This window comes from Pseudophryne corroboree, chromosome 3 (genome assembly GCF_028390025.1).
Source record: "Pseudophryne corroboree isolate aPseCor3 chromosome 3, aPseCor3.hap2, whole genome shotgun sequence".
NCBI lineage: Eukaryota > Metazoa > Chordata > Amphibia > Anura > Myobatrachidae > Pseudophryne > Pseudophryne corroboree.
The window spans coordinates 125,053,358-125,069,015 of record NC_086446.1 but is presented as its reverse complement, the minus strand read 5'-3'; positions in this window follow the sequence as shown (position 1 = coordinate 125,069,015).

The window sequence follows — 15,658 nt, the reverse complement described above, 5'->3', positions numbered from 1 at the left end:
TTCCTTGTCTGCTGTACCTGAACCTGTTGGTCTGATATGACCTCCTGGTCTGTTACAGTATGACCTCCTGGTCTGCTACACTCTAATGCTCAAATTGTATATTTAACCAGGGATGCCTCCCTAGCCACCATGTACGTCACTTACACGCATGTACCTCACGAGTACTCGACTTTTCTTGTGGTTCAACCTTAAAAATTGTAAAAAACAAACACTCACTCACCGCATATACACTTTTGTTTCTATTTCTATTTCTGCGCAGAAATTTCTCTTTAGACCAGATGTGTTACAAATTAGGAGAAGGATCTATTAATTTAAATTTGGAATTAAAAAAAAAAATTTGCGCGATTTATCGCCTGGCGTTATTTACCGCGTGGCGCTACTTATCGCGTTGAGAGGAGAGAAAGAGAGAAAAAAAAACTTGTGATTTGAGTTACGTGGGCGTACCCGCACGCTCCGTTGTGTAATATACGCTGCGTGCGTCGGCCCTTGGATTGCGTACGCAAGTCTCAGTCTTTTGTTAGAGACACGTGTACGCAAAGCAAAGATCCACCGTAACACAATTTATACGTTTATCAACTATGGAACTGGCAAACAGGAGAGTGACATACGAAAATACACCAATGAAAAGGAAATGCAGATATATATGTGTGCGTGCGTGTGTACGCAAGACAGAAAAATAAACAGTTTTAAAAAGACACTATTGTTTTGTTCTTACCTCCGGTTCCCGGATTCCTTCTGCACCCTTTACTAAGAGAAGCAGACGCTTATCCAAACAGCACTACGAGGAATATGATCTCCCGCCCTTTGCTGCTGGATAATGTCTGCTGAAATTACCTAGTGCAGATATGTGAAGGACAGGGCGAGCCGCCAATTGATAAAGCTAAATATTTATCGTATATAATACCCTTTATGAGGTCTAAGAACACTGTACGCTATTTATGTATGAAGTACCATAAGGGTACGCTAGTTGCGTAACAATCGCTTTGCCGTGATCGAGACGCTCAAGCGTCACGTTCACTCACGGCCAAGAGATCACAGGCAGGCACGTTATTGGCTGTTAACTAAAGTAAAGATTCGCTATAGCGTAGCGAATGCTCGGGACCACGAGGAGATCACCAGCGGAGCTGACGCTCACTATATTAAACCTTTGTATCTAAACCATAAACAGTGTATTGTGCAGTAAAACCTTAGTGTAATGTTAGAGAGTAAATGCAACACAGTATAACCTTATTACCTTAAAAGCTGTTCGAGCGTCACCGACGCTCTGAGAATACTTAATACTATAAGAAACACACAGATACCGTGCTCAGGGTCCAACGCCTAAAATATATATTATGAATGCTATACTTGCAAAAGAGTTAAACACAATACAAGTCATACACTACAATATAACATAGACTACCTAACCAGATAACTACACAGGAAATACAATACAATACAATTTAAGGGAAAATGAGTGAGAAAGAGAAGGAGAGAGAGAGAGAGAAATTGAGAGAGATTGGCCCACAATAACAAGAAGATCAATATAGTTGCGGAGAAACACTTACGCACAAGGGGAAACGATCGCATGCGCCTCGATATCCAGCTCCCGATTATCAGCAATGAGAACCGTTGAAGAGAGTGAACTGGATATGGTCGGCCTGCCTATTTATGCCCCACACACAATGCAATTCAATGGTCCCTACAATCTTATTGTTCATTGGACACAGGAATTCGACTTCGCATTATAACAAAAGGTCATAGGTTGATTCATACAGGTGGGTTGTGACTGTTTCCAACTGTTCAGGTGGGTGGGATACTGAGTTTCCCGCCGCATGACTAAATAAGAACAAATAATAGTAAATGGACATAAACTTCTTATGTCCATAACTATTCGCACGAGCGATTAATCTGCTCCAAACCAACACCGGAATATTGCTATTTAATTACTCTTCCGATGGGTACCAAACACCACTGTATGACCCCTGTTAGACCCTTCGTACAATACAAAGAGGGATCTCTCTGTTCAGGAACATGCTATGTTAACTAAACTTTCAGAATCTATCAAAGGGACCATGATCTACAAAATACATTATTACTGAAAATATGTAACGATTGAGTCGCACGCTACGATCACATAAACTCTACCGTAAATACGCATACCGTGCGCCTGCGGGTGCCCGCGACTGTGAGTATGCGCACGTACGGGAGAGCGTACGCATGCGCAGCGCGGACCAGAATGAGGTGCAAATATGGCAGTGTGTATAGAGATATTTTTCTGACTTTGACAGTACACCTTAACAATGTTTATGCACCTTATACCGATTAATACGCTCTAAAGCCCTTTGCAGGAAAGTGAAAACACAACACCGGTTTGTGGTAAACCACTGGGCTCTAACACCACAGCGGATTATTCAGAGAAAAGGGTAAACAGATAAAAGTTATACACTACAGACAAACAAGGAAATCTAAACAGAATAATTGAGAATAATGGCTACAGAGAATATACACACGTGGGGAATCATTCGCAAGCGCGTCCTCCGCTATCAGGTAGAAAGCGTTCAGAGTCTTCTGACCGGCCAGGCAACAGTGGTCTTTTTATACACAACATGCATACACAATACAATGGTCACTGTAATCTCATTGTTCATTGGACACAGGGATGTGTCCCTACATTACAGCAAAGGTCATAGGTGGATTTGAAAAGGTAGGCGATGTCTTTTCCCAACTGCTCTTGTGGGTGGTATCCTCTGGATTCCCGCCGCATGTGTAATTTACAGCAAATACAGTTAATGTTCATATTCTACTATTGTACATAACTATACGCAGGAGCAAGCGAACTTTTCCTAACTAACCCCGGAATGTTACCCTTAAAATACCCTACAGCTGGATACCAGACATCACCTTCCAACCTTCATCTGACCCTTCCTATCATGCAAAGACGAATCTCTCTGTCCAGGAACTGTTTAAACTAATAATACTCGCTGACATGGTCTAGGGGAACTATATCTACAATATACGCTATATGGGTTAAATATGCAATGTTCTAATAACACGCTACGCGCTCACAAACTCCGCCGTAAATACACATATCCCGCGCAGGATCGCCGGAGCGACTCTTACGCAAATTGCGGATATGTGCACGTACGGAGGACTGATTGCACGAGCAGCGGGCATGTGCATGGGGTTAGTACAAGGCATATGTATCGCAATATTTTTAGACTTTGACAGGATAGAGAGAAACAGACCTACTTCTATGAGTTTCAGGGCTCTGTTTCTTAGGCTACTGGACACCATTAGCTCCAGAGGGAGTCAGAACACAGGTCTCACCCTGGAGTTCATCCCGGAGCCGCGCCGCCGTCCTCCTCACAAAGCCGGAAGATAGAAGCCGGGTGAGTATGAGAGGAAAAGATCTCCAGAGGCGGCAGAAGACTTCATTGATCTTCACTGAGGTAACGCACAGCACTGCAGCTGTACGCCATTGCTCCCATACACCTCACAAACGGCAGTCACTGTAAGGGTGCAGGGCGCAGGGGGGGCGCCCTGGGCAGCAATATAAACCTCTTATTTGGCAAAAGAGAGCATATATACAGCTGGACACTGTATATATGCATGAGCCCCAGCCAATTTTACACTTTTAGCGGGACTGAAGCCCGCCGCCGAGGGGGCAGGGCTTCTCCCTCAGCACTCACCAGCGCCATGTTTTTCTCCACAGCACCGCTGAGAGGAAGCTCCCCGGACTCCCCTGCTTATACCACGGTAGAAGAGAGGGTTTTAAAGAAGAGGGGGGGCACATAATTCGGCGCAGATAATAATAACAGCGCTACGGGGTAAACATTACATTGCTGTATTTTTCTTGGGTCATATTGCGCTGGGGTGTGTGCTGGCATACTCTCTCTCTCTGTCTCTCCAAAGGGCCTTGTGGGGGAACTGTCTTCAGAAGAGCATTCCCTGAGTGTGGGGTGTGTCGGTACGTGTGTGTCGACATGTCTGAGGTAAAAGGCTCTCCTAAGGAGGAGATGGAGCAAATGTGTGTGTGTGGTGTCTCCGTCGACAACGCCGACACCTGATTGGATATGTGAAATTAAGTGCTAAGATGAATTTATTACACAAAAGATTAGAGAACAGACAGGGAATCTACCCATGTCTGTCCCTATGTCACAGAGACCTTCAGAGTTTCACAACGCTCACTATCCAAAATAATAGACACTGATATCGACACGGAGTCTGACTCCAGTGTCGACTACGATAATGCAAAGTACAGCCAAAACTGGCAGAAAAGTATTCAATATATGATTATTGTAATAAAAGATGTTTTGCATATCACTGATGACTCATCTGTCCCTGACACGAGGGTACACATGTTTAAGGGGAAGAAAGCTGAGGTAAATTTCCCTCCTCTCATGAAGAAAAAGGACGGGAATCTCCAGACAAGAAGCTGCAGCTTCCCAAAAAGAATTCTCAGGGAGTATCCTTTCCCTAATGGGGCCAGGATGCGATGGGAATCTTCCCCTAGGGTGTACAAGGCATTGACACGTTTACCCAAAAAGGTAGCGCTGACTTTACAGCTATCCTCAGGGATCCTGCAGATAGCATGCAGTAAAAGTACTTTGAAGTCCATTTACACACATTCTGGTACACTACTCAGACCGGCGATTGTGTCGGCATGGGTTTATAGCGCTGTAGCAGCGTAGACAGATACCTTATCAGCGGAGATTGAAACCCTAGATAAGGATACCATCTTATTGTCCCTAGTGTATATATATATATATATATATATATTTATATGTAAAATATGTTGTCTTATATATATATATATATATACATATATATAAGACATGCCCAAAGAGACGTTAGTCTACTGGGTTCTAGAGTCAACATACAATGGACAGGTGATGCCGACTTAAAGAGGCATATGGAGTTGTTGCCTTACAAGGGTGAGGAATTGTTCGGAGAGGGCCTCTCGGATCTCGTCTCCACGGCTACGGCAGGTAAATCAAATTTTTTGCCATATATTCCCTCACAATCTAAGAAAGCGCCTCATTATCAAATGCAGTCCTTTCGTTCCAATAAAAGCAAGAGAGCACGTGGATCGTCCTTTCTTGCCAGAGGAAAGGGCAGAGGGAAAAAGATGCACAACACAGCTAGTTCCCAGGAACAGAAGTCCTCCCCGGCCTCTGCTAAATCCACCGCATGACGTTGAAGCTCCCCTGAGGGAGTCAGCTCCTGTGGGGGAACGTCTTCGACTTTTCAGCCACGTCTGGGTCCACTCACAGGTGGATCCATGGGCAATAGAAATTGTTTCCCAGGATTACAAGCTGGAATTCGAAGAAGTGCCTCCTCGCCGGTTTTTCAACTCGGCCCTACCGAAACAACCCCTGGAAAGGGAGATAGTGTTACATGCGATTCACATATTGTGTCTGCAGCAAGTGGTGGTAGAGGTTCCCCTGCTTCAAAGAGGGCTGGGGTACTACTCAACTCTGTTTGTGGTTCCGATACCGGACGGTTCGGTCAGACCCATTTTAAATTTAAAATCCCTGAACCTTTACTTAAAACGGTTCAAGTTTAAGATGGAATCACTCAGGGCGGTCATCGCCAGCCTAGAAGGGGGAGATATTTTTGGTATCTCTGGACATAAAGGATGCATACCTGCATGTCCCCATATATCCTCCTCATCAGGCGTACCTGAGATTTGCGGTCCAGGATTGTCATTACCAATTTCAGACGTTGCCGTTTGGGCTTTCCACGGCCCCAAGAATTTTCACCAAGGTAATGGCGGAAATGATGGTGCTCCTGCGCGAACAGGGTGTCACAATTATCCCGTACTTGGACGATCTCATCATAAAAGCGAGATCACAGGAGAAGTTGCTGAGCAGCGTATCACATTTACTGAATGTGTTACAGCGACACGGCTGGATTCTCAATATTTCAAAATCGCAGCTGAATCCTACAACTCGTCTGCCCTTCTTGGGCATGATTCTGGACACAAACCAGAGAAGGGTTTTTCTTCCGAAGGAAAAAGCGTAGGAACTCATGACTCTAGTCATGAACTTGTTGAAACCAAAACAAGTGTCAGTACATCATTGCACTCAAGTTCTGAGAAAGATGGTGGCAACATACAAAGCCATTCCATACGGCAGATTCCATGCAAGGACCTTCCAATGGGACCTATTGGACAAATGGTCCGGGTCGTATCTGCAATTGCATCAGCGGATCACCCTGTCCCCCAGGGCCAGAGTATCTCTCCTGTGGTGGCTAAACAGTGCTCACCTTCTAGAGGGCCGCAGGTTCGGCATTCAGGACTGGATCCTGGGGACCACGGACGCGAGCCTCCGAGGTTGGGGAGCGGTCACACGGGGAAGAAATTTCCAAGGACTTTGGTCAAGTCAAGAGACTTGTTTTCACATCAACATCTTGGAACTAAGGGCCATATACAACGCCCTACGTCAAGCGGAGATCTTACTTCGCAATCGACCAGTTCTGATCCAGTCAGACAACATCACCGCAGTAGCTCATGTAAACCGCCAAGGCGGCACAAGGAGCAGAGTGGCAATGGCGGAAGCCACCAGAGTTCTTCACTGGGCGGAGAATCATGTAAGCGCTCTGTCAGCAGTGTACATTCCGGTAGTGGACAACTGGGAAGCAGACTTCCTCAGCAGACACGATCTGCATCCGGGAGAATGGGGACTTCATCAGGAAGTCTTCGCGCAGATTGCACGTCGGTGGGGACTACCCCAAATAGACATGATAGCATCCCGTCTCAACTAAAAGCTACAAAGGTATTGCGCCAGGTCAAGAGACCCTCAGGCGGTAGCTGTGGACGCCCTAGTGACACCGTGGGTGTTCCAGTTGGTATATGTGTTTCCTCCTCTTCCTCTCATACCCAAGGTGTTGAGGATAATAAGAAAAAGAGGAGTGAGAACAATTCTCATTGTTCCAGATTGGCCACGAAAGACCTGGTATCCGGATCTGCAAGAAATGCTCACAGAAGATCCGTGGCCTCTTCCTCTAAGGCAGGACTTGTTACAACAAGGTCCCTGTCTGCTCCAAGACTTACCGCGGCTGCGTTTGACGGCATGGCGGTTGAACGCCGGATCCTAGTGTAAAAAGGTATTCCGGATGAGGTCATTCCTACGCTAATAAAGGCTAGGAAGGACGTGACATCTAAACATTATCACCGAATATGGAGAAAATATGTTTCTTGGTATGAGGCCAGGAATGCTCCTACGGAAGAATTCCACCTGGGCCGTTTTCTTCACCTCCTACAAACTGGAGTGAATTTGAGCCTAAAATTAGGCTCCATTAAAGTTCATATTTCGGCCTTATCCATTTTCTTTCAAAAGGTATTGGCCTCATTACCTGAAGTACAGACTTTTGTGAAGGGAGTACTGCATATTCAGACTCCTTTTGTACCTACGGTGGCGCCTTGGGACCTTAACGTGGTGTTAAGTTTCCTTAAGTCACATTGGTTGAACCACTTAAGACAGTGGAGTTGAAATATCTCACCTGGAGGGTGGTCATGTTGTTAGCCTTGGCTTTCGGAATTGGCGGCTTTATCACATAAAAGCCCCTATCTGGTTTTCCATATGGATAGAGCAGAATTGCGGACCCGTCCTCAATTCCTGCCTAAGGTGGTCTCATCCTTTCATATGAACCAACCTATAGTCGTGCCTGTGGCTACACGTGACTTGGAGGATTCCGAGTCCCTTGATGTGGTCAGAGCTTTGAAAATGTACGTGGCCAGAACGGCTAGGATCAGAAAAACAGAAGCACTGTTTGTCCTGTATGCAGCCAACAAAGTTGGCGGCCCTGCTTCAAAGGAGACTATTGCTCGCTGGATCTGTAACACGATTCAGCAGGCGCATTCTACGGCAGGATTGCCGTTACCAAAATCGGTTAAGGCCCATTCCACTAGGAAGGTGGGCTCTTCTTGGGCGGCTGCCCGTGGGGTCTCGCACTACAGCTGTGCCGAGCTGCTACTTGGTCGGGGTCAAACACCTTTGCAAAGTTCTATAAGTTTGATACCCTGGCTGAGGAGGACCTCCTGTTTGCTCAATCGGTGCTGCAGAGTCATCCGCACTCTCCCGCCCGTTTGGGAGCTTTGGTATAATCCCCATGGTCCTTACGGAGTCCCAGCATCCTCTAGGACGTTAGAGAAAATAAGATTTTAAACCTACCGGTAGACCCTGAAACACAAAACTGATCAAAATCAACCCAACATCATCTAAATAATAATAATTTTAAAAAAAATCGTTCAACATCGACCAAAATTGACTTTTAGTAAATACACCCCAAGTCTCTTTTAACCTGGTAAGCTGGATATCAAATTCTTTGTAGGTGTGAGGACAGAAAAAAAACATACTAGTCCAATACTGACAGTATATTTATTTATTAGCGATGTGTGACGATGCTCATATTTTGAACTTCATAGTGTTTTGGTTTTGTCAAAACCACCCTCAAATTTTTGGTTATGTGTATGGATCTGGATTTCTGTCAAAATTGATAAAAATAACTAAAATCATGTCATCTTGACCTGTTTTGTTCCTACAGTATTGTTAACATGAATAGCATTTATTTCCAGTCAATTGTGATCACCTCACAGCTCATAATATAATTTTTACCAATATTGGCCAAAGACTGCAGCAAGCTGACTGGCTAAACTAAGAAACAGAGCAGTGGCACAAACACATAGAAGTTTACCAGATTATAGCACATCTATGAATCATAGTAGCACAGCAGTGGCAGACAGGGTAGCAGTTTAAAAACTATATACCATAGAATATTTTCATTAAACAAGAACTAGATCAAAGGCCTAAGGCCAGTACAGGACGATGGAGGAGTATTGTATTGGTAGCCAGGTAAAGCATTGACTGATTGATTGATTGATGGATGGATTGATTGATTGATTGATTGATTGATTGATTGATTGATTGATCAAGTAATTGATTGATAATGAAAGAAAAGTAAACAAAGACAAATTACAACAAACTGTTATAAACCAATCATCCAAAAGTTCATTTTTGAATGCAATTACAAAGTGCAAACCTCTCAAAAGTAGCAATTCACAAGCCCAAAGCCAGTACAGGAAAATATAGTTATACATTGGTAGCCAGGTAAAGTCTTGCTTTCTTTATCATTCTGAATTTTACTATAATCAAAGTAAAATAGAGACATGGAACTATTAAAAAAACAAGCATTCCAAATGTGAATTTCCAAATGCAATGATAACATTTTCTAAGCAGCAGATCACAGGTCCAAGGCAAGTACAGGTAAACGGAGATGGAGTAATTATGTATTGGTAGCCAGGTAAAGCATTGACTGATTGATCAATCAATTGATTCATTCATTATATCATTCATTGGTTATGCTAAAATTCAGAACCATTAATTACGCTCTAAGCGTTTTCCTGTTGTCTTGCATGCTTGTGATCATTTGCATAAGAAACGAGGAGTGGCCATATTAATAGCGGCCCACCTGCATTTAGAGGCAGAAAAAATTGTTCGGGATAAATGGGGTAGATTCCTCATAGTGGTTCGTAAACTGAATAACGTTCCTGTTACCTTAGTTAATGTTTATGCTCCTAATATTAATTAACCAAGTCTCTTTCTTTGCTTCTTTAGACTCTAAACTCTCGCAACATAGAAAGGGCACTGTTTTATTGGCAGGAGACTTTAATACGGTCTTCATGATAGATTGGATCGCTCTCACCCCCTACCATCCTCACAATCTTATAATTGCAATCGAAATGCTAAGGCATTATTATCCTTACTTAAAGCCCATTTACTGTTTGATTCCTGGAGAGTGTCTGACCAACTAGCTAGGGATTATACGTTCTTCTCCCCGGTACACAAACTTTATACCAGAATTAATATGATTATGATTGGAAGAGACATGACCTCTAAGATTCAAAAGATTTCCATACTCCCGATCTCATGGTCGGATCATGCTCCGGTGTCCTTAGTACTATGTGGTATAGCGCGCAACTCCCCTCCACCTTCCTGGTGTCTTAACAATGCCCTTCTCCAAAGTAAAGATTTAATCAGTCAGATCACTACAGTGTTAACTAGCTATTTCAATATCAATCAGACCTCTGATATCACTGACATGACACTTTAGGAGGCGGTTCTCAGGGGTCACTTTATTCAAATTGCCTCAAGATTGGCTAAATCCCGTACTAAGGCGATTATAGATTTAACGGAGCGACTTCATCATGTCAAAGTCGAAAAAATATTGAGATGCATACATCATGTACTAACCACACACACATGCCCGCTGCGCGTGCACTTGTTCCGCCGTGCGTGCACATATCCGCAATTTGCGTATGATCGCTCCCGCGATCCTGCGCGTGGTATGGGTATTTACGGCGGAGTTTGTGAGCGCATAGAGGGTTATCAGAACATTACATATTTAACCCAAATACTGCACTTTGTACACATAGCTCCCCTGCACCACATCAGCAAGTATCAACAGTTCCAGGACTAAGGGATTCACCTTTGCATGATAGGAAGGGACAGACAAAGGTTATAGGGTGATGTCTAGTATCCAGCTGTAGGGTATTTTAAGGGTAACATTCCGGTGTTGGTTAGAGAAAGATCGCATGTTCCTGCGTATAGATATGTACAGAAGTAGAAAATAGATATAAACTGTATTTACTGTATATTATGTATGCGCCGGGAATCCAGAGGAGACCACCCACAAGAGCAGTTGAGAAAGACATTGCCCACCTTTTCAAATCAACCTATGACCTCTCCTGTAATGAAAAGATGCATCTCTATGTCCAATGAACAAAGGGATTACAGTAACCATTGTATTGTTTATGGAAGTTGTGTATAAAAAAAGCCTAATGCTGCCTGGCCGGTCAGAAGACTCTGAACGCTATCTACCTGATGAGCGGAGGACTGGTCCAGGTTGCGCAAGCAAACATTCTCACGTATGTACATTGACTGTAGCCATTATTCTGTTGTAGATTTATCTTGTTAGCCTTGTAGTGTATAACTTGTAATTGTTATCCCCTTTCAAATAATCCACTGTGGTGTTAGAACCCAGCGGTTAACTACAAATCGGTGTTGTGTCCTCATTTCCCTGCTAGGGTTTAAAGTGTATTTAACTGTATAAGGTTTAAGAGTGTATTGATAAGGTGTGTACGCACAGTGGGTACTTTATACCGTCAGCACTGCGTAAGGTTTAAGGTGTAACATCATTACAGTGCTTTGCGGCACAAGGTTTAGAGTGTAAGAATAACATTGGATTGCATTACGAATAAGATTTAAAGTTTATCAAAAGTGTGTGCGCGCGCTGTGTGTACTTTGTACCCCCAGCGTGGTGTTTGTACGCTAAGTATGTACATGGTACGGGACTCTGTATGCAAATAGCGTGCGAAGTGCGTAGCGTGTGTATTAAGTCTAGCGGCCGCAGCAGCTCCATGGTAAAAGTGTATTTAGAGGTGTAGCTTTATGTTTTAAGATAATATCGACATTATCAATTGGGGGCATCGTCCGGTTTTTCCTCATACCCACAACCTAGCAGGGGAAAGCAGACTTTATCTATCAGCAAAGGGCGGACAGGTATCCTACGTAATCCTTTTCCTGGCCGTAGAATACACTGGTAAACCCTATCTTAATTGCTGATAAGATAAGCGTCTGCTCTGCATGGTTTGTAGGGATGCTGGTGGGATCCGTAAGGTAAATACGCAAAGCTATTTTAAAAGTCTGTGAATTTCTGTTTGGCGCCAAATGCGCACACAACACACACATACACTTGTATTTTGTACTTTGTATACCTGCTCGCATTGTTGCCATAAGTAGTGATTATTAGATTCATTTTGACCTGTGCTGAGAAATTTGTTGCTATTTAGTTAAAACACAGACTAGATATTAAGGGAGTAAAACGTAAAACACAAATACAGTCTGGCCTTGTTAATTATTATATTATAGGTAATATCGCTTACATTTATAGAAGTGTGGGATTTGTACTATTGCGGATGTACCGTCTTTGTACACGTGTCTCGGACAGAGTACGGGATTGCGTACGCAACGTAAAGACATACGCACGGTCGCGTGTTTACGCAACGTGCGTAAGGGTACGGCCGCTAAGTCCAAATTACACAATAGCAGTGTTTAGTTTAGGCGCGAAACGGTAGCCACGCGATAATAGCACAAATTGCTCAGTGTCCAAGATTTAGTTTAAATTAAACCTTTTTTACTGTATTACCTCTGGTGCTAAGGCTGTTTATCTGAATGAAAGTTAATTTTCTGTACAGAAAAACCAAAGTGTATTTGAGTGAACGAGCGTGAGTGTGCAAACAATAAAGGTTTTGTGGACCCAGGGAATTCGGGATCCCGTAGGAGACCACACCAGGTGAGTGGAGACTTGGTGGCGTGAGACTAGCTTGCTCACGTTAACATAGATTAAAGTACAAAGGAGCAAGGTAGCAGATATCGCAGACCAAAGGTCAGCGAAGGTTGAGAGTACCGCAGACCAAAGGTCAGCAAGGTTTTTGTTTAGGTACCGCAGCCCAGGGGGTTAGCGAAGAACCCATATAGGCCCGTTTTGATACGCTCCGGCTGAGGTTTCGCAGCCTGAAAAATCGATTCCATTGGTCGTACAGCGGATAAGTAACAGTTACCTATACGCTGTGCGATTGGACCGCGCGTTCGTGAGTGCAATACTTAGCGCAAGGTGATACCCTTTTTACGAGCTTTGCGTAAAATCGCGGGATCATTAGCGCTGGGTGTAGCATACGCAAGCGTGATTTGTGTAAACATTTTTTTGTTTTAAGGGAGTTTCGCTGGTCACTCAGGAAATCTCCAACAACCAATATTTACTGAAAAGGGTAAGTCACTCCCATATACTTCCAGTGAATAGAGGTTACATAGGGGCCCTAGGTTGGGTACGTACCGGCGCTGACGACAGTGTTTGGGGGTATTGGCCAACGTGGGCGGTGAGTGGGTGAGAGCACTCGTTGAACTTTCACCGTTGCCTTATATTGAGTATTTTGTTTTTTTGTGGGAATTAGCTGAGAAGGCAATACCTGCAAAATATGGGGGCCAGTTGCTCAAGTAAGGGACGTTCAACCAGGGTTCAGGTTGACATTCCGCGGCCCAGGGGGTCAGCGAGGTACATAATGTGTGAGAAGCATGGATCACACACTGAAGTTTTTTGCAATGAATGGGAACGTATGACTGCGGAAGATAGGGAACCATTCCGTAAGGTAGGCAGTTTTGAACCAGAGGTGTTGCAGAATTTAAGGGTTAGGATAGGTCTGATAAAATCCCGAAAACAAAGGGTCAGACACACAAACTGTTTAAATTTATGGCAGCAAGAGGGCGATATGCAGAGGGAACTAGCTCACGCAGCAGGTTCCAAACCTAGCAGGAAAATGATGGCAACCGCACCACCACCACCGTATATTACAGGGGAGAAAGTGGCTACAGGCAATGGCATACTGGTATATGATAAGAGTAAAGTTGATAAACGTACTAATGCTAACCCGTGCAAGTTGTATCCCATTTTAAACTTCCCTCAGGACTGCGAGCAAGAAGATGAGCCCAGTACGATATCGGCACTCTCTCTAGCAGCCACCATACAAGACACCCAGGTGGGCACGGCCCAACCAGTAAGAGCAGTAGTAAAGGCCCATAGCGGAGGGATAGGTGAGGTCGTGTACACAGGTAAGTACGGTACCATACATTATGCAGAGACAATTGCACCTCACATTGTAGAAGCAACTCAGAATGATGTAATTGAACTAAATCCTGTCAGGGTGATCGCAGTCCCCAATGGGAGGACTGACGCTCAGGGAGTCACTCCCATCAGGAACATTGCTATGCATTGTCCTTGGTCCCGGACAGAATTGAGGACAATTATGTCTGAATTTCCCGATCCCAGAAAGGATCTAGCCGCATGTCAGAGGTTTATTAAAGAATTAGGTAATGCCACCGAACCCACAAACAAAGATTGGCGAACAGTGCTACGGGCATGTTTACCCTCCAATATTGACCCCGCAAAATTCATTACTGATTGTAAATTAGACGTAGAAGTACCTCTCACTGATGAATACACTCAGGAGAATGTACGACAGATCAATCTGCAATTAGGAGTATATTTCCCTACTGTTGTCAAATGGAATTAAATCTTTTCCATAAGACAAAAAGAAGGTGAAACGGCATCTGAATATTTCCATTGAGCACTGCAGGAAATGGCTAGATACACTGGGGTCGAGGACATTAAGGAAAATATACATCACAGGGAGGTAGCTGTGTCAGTATTAATGGACGGGTTAAAAGAAACATTGAGAACAAGGGTACAAACCACTCAACCTAACTGGAGAGGTATCTTGATGGCTGCATTAAGAGAGTCCGCTATCGAGCACGATCGGAACATCATTAAGCACAGGGAGTCACAGGGGGATAAGCTGATGACAGTAAGTATAAAAGCCCTTACAACGAAGCCGCATCAGCCAAAAACCCAGGCCCTGATGGTAAGTCGCATGTAGTAGTATGTTATAACTGCCAGAGGGAAGGACATTTTGCACGGAATTGTAGGTATAAGGACACACATAAGGTATACCGACCCCCTAGACCAGGATATGAACCATATTATGATACACGTAATTGGGACCAGGGATCGCATAGGAGGAGTTATGAGCCGCATGCAGGGGAAACAAGGAGGTACCCACCTAGGAGGGACTGGCAGACCTCTGAAAATTCTCAGCTACCCCCCTCACATATTGTAGCTGCCAGCGCGTAGCGGGAGGGTCACAATATACAATAGGGGTTAGGCCACACCTGTAGTCTGCAGCCAGTGAAGTTGATTGCTAGCCTAGGTAGTGAACCTGAGGTTACAGTTGAGGTAGCTGGTAGATCATTACCTTTTCTTGTAGATACAGGGGCGGCCAGGTCAGTGTTAAATTCAACGGTAGGTATGAAAACCACGGGTAAAACAATTTCAGCAATGGGAGTAACAGAAATAGTGCAACACTACCCTTTAAGTAGACCAGCGGAGATTACGATAGGGCCTTTGCAGACCAAGCATTCCTTTTTGCTGGCTGCATCGGCTCCGACTAATCTACTTGGGAGAGGTTTATTGTGTAAAATGAAGTGTGTCATATATTGTACTCCTGAGTGTGTCTTCTTAGATATACCCGAGAATCACGTTCAGGTAGTGCACAAAGGTTAATGTCACACTCTGCTGTTATAGACAAGTGTCCATCCAAGGTAGAGGCAATGATCTCCCAGATACCGGAAACCCTCTGGACCAAAGATGGACAAGACACTGGATTGATGGCAAATGTAGCTCCTGTAGTAGTACAAGTAAAAGATGGTAGGATAGCTCCAAAAATCCCACAGTATCCTCTGAAGCCAGAGGTGGAATTAGGAGAGTACCCAGTCATAGAGCGCTTGCTACAACAGGGCATCCTAGTTAGGACGTCCAGCACTGCCAATAGTCCCATCTTCCCAGTGAAAAAGAGTGGGGGGAGGGGTTACAGGCTAGTGCAGGATCTAAGGGGGATAAACAAGATAGTTGAGAGCCAATTCCCCGTAGAGCCAAATCCAGCTGTCATTCTCATGCAAATTCCCCCTACTACAAAATTTTTACACTGTAATTGACCTCTGTTCTACTTTCTTTTCGGTCCCTCTGCACCCTGACAGCCAATACTTGTTTGCATTCACATACAGAG